The following is a 2326-nucleotide window of genomic DNA, read 5'->3' as shown; positions in this document are numbered from 1 at the left end:
CAAGCCATTGTGGGCTCCAGCCTCTGTTAGCCCTGTCTCCTCTAGCAGCTGGACCAGGCCTGACTACAGACCCGGCTCATCTCTAACTGGGCTTGGACAGACCTCTGCTCTTGGGAGCTTCAGGCTGCCTGCTCGGCCAGCGCGCTGATSCCTGCACTCACAGATCTGCTGCTTTGGGGTGCGTTCATACACTGTGGTCTGTTCATTGCGCACACACTTTCACTGTCCCATATAAAACACTCAATAAAACCTGTCTGATTGCAGAATGCCCCAGCCTCGATCTATTTTTTAAGGGTAGATTAAGCTGAAAGGTATTAGAGGGTGGGGAGTTTGTGGGACGTTCATCTGCTGCAGCCCCCCACGCACTTTCAGTGTGGACTGCAACTCTCTGCCTTCCTTTCCCTGCAGAAAGTGGATGGAGGGGCAGGGCTGTGGCGGAGAGCCAGGCCAGGGCCTGCTTCCCGTGCTGGTTTTATTGCTCTTCCACTTCTCCTATGCTACTGCTAAAGCTGCAGCCCGAGCCTGCAAGTGCAGCAGGAGGAATGATGCAAGGGGCAAGTCCAGCCTGCGTTTCTGTGGGAATGGGGTGTCGTCTTGGAATTACAGGGTGATGCTTGAAGGTGCATGAAGCGTGGTGGTTGGCAGGGGCTTGTCTTACAGCTACGGAGCACCTGATTGTGTTCCTTCAGAGCCAGGTATTTGTATTGCCTCTCAGCACTGCAGAACCGTGCTCGAAGCAGAGCCAAGGTGTTTCATACCACTCCAACAAGCAAGCAGCCCCTGCTGTTCGCTCTGAATTTCTTTATGGGGTCAGTGCTTGTCCCTCCCCGTGCCAGTAGCTCACACCTCTGCCAGCCAGCTTTGCTGCAGAGTGCAGGGAAAGGGCAGCGCGGTGGGAGGCAGGGGCAGGTCCAAATGAGGGGCAGGTGGGCCCAGGGCCTCCCTGCGTGCCAGCCTCTCCTGAGGGGCAGTGTTGACCTGTCTCCTTGCATATAGAGGCTGTCTCCATCTCCTGTTCCAGGTTACTCTCCAGCAGTGTGGCCAATGCAGCAGATGAATGGTGCATGCAACTTTCCTTCTCTCGTGTTTCCCTCTTACGTTACCAGCTGAAACACTGTCCTTGCCTGCAGCGATTGCAGATCATCACCTCACCTTCACCTTCTGGCAGTCTGCTAAGAAGCAGAATAGATCCTGATATCTCGATGCGATACGGAGAAGGCCAATGTCGCTGCCAGGCTGCCCGCTGCAGCGCAGGAATCACTGTTTCAGCAGCGAGGCCAAAGGCTAAAACAGCAGGGAGAGCAGCGGGCGCCTCAGGGGATCAAGTTCCACGGTGAGTAAGCTGGAGGCAGTCCTGCCCCGACCGGCTGCTGCTCGTGGCGCCAAGCCGCAGCGGGGATGCTGAACAGAAGGCTCCAGAAGCGCCAAAATACCCCAGCAAGGTGCACCAGGGGCAGCTGTAGCCAGCACAGCTGCCCAGAGACATCTAGGGAGTGGAGAGGTGAGGCTGGTGCGAGGAGGTCACCTGGATGTGAGCACGTGGCAGGCACTGAAGGAAGATGTGCAGGGTTTCAGTGCCAGCCTCGCGGTGTGGCAGCGCTGGCACTTGTCTGAAGCAGATACTTGCCTGTCCTGTGAAAACAATTGTCTGGTTTTTTTTTTTTTTCTTCTGTGTTAATCTTTGGTGAGTTGGAGCTGTTCACTATGGGAATGGAAGAGCTCTCAGGACTGGGATAGTTGGGGATGGGAGCGCACAGTCACATGYGGCAGCTCCCGCTCTCCAGGCCAAGGTGCTGATTAACTCTGCAGGGGGAACTTCAGCACAGGAGAGCAAAGCGGGAGCCTGCAGCTGATCCCAGCCGGCAGCTTCCAGACCCTTTTCTAAAAGTAGAGCCTTTTCCTGCCCAGACCCTCTCTCTACCAGGGCTCCTTGGCAAGCCCAGAGTGTCCCCTATGCAGTGGCCCTCTCTCTTGAGCAGTGCATTCAGGTGCCCGCACACATCCTGTTTCTGAAACCAGCAGCGACGCTTTTCCCAGCGATCAAGCCACTGCCTAGTGACACTGATAAAGACTGAACTGTCCTGAGCCACGGCGGTGCCCCTCCTCACAGATGCAGGGAAAATTACTGGGTACAATCTGGTGTACCGGCTGTGGAGATAAACAGAGGACTTCAGTCCAGAAAGCTGCTTTACAAAAGCAATAAATTCCCTTTGGAAAAAAAAAAAAAAAGAAGGTTGCTGGTGGAGGTGCCAGGTAAAAACTGGAACTGTTTGAGAATTGCACATCAAATATCCCTGAAAATATTCTTTAGTGTCAAAAGACTTGC

Source organism: Nothoprocta perdicaria, unplaced genomic scaffold (genome assembly GCF_003342845.1).
Source record: "Nothoprocta perdicaria isolate Ctin4 unplaced genomic scaffold, notPer1 scaffold_171, whole genome shotgun sequence".
NCBI lineage: Eukaryota > Metazoa > Chordata > Aves > Tinamiformes > Tinamidae > Nothoprocta > Nothoprocta perdicaria.
This window is presented reverse-complemented; position numbering follows the sequence as displayed.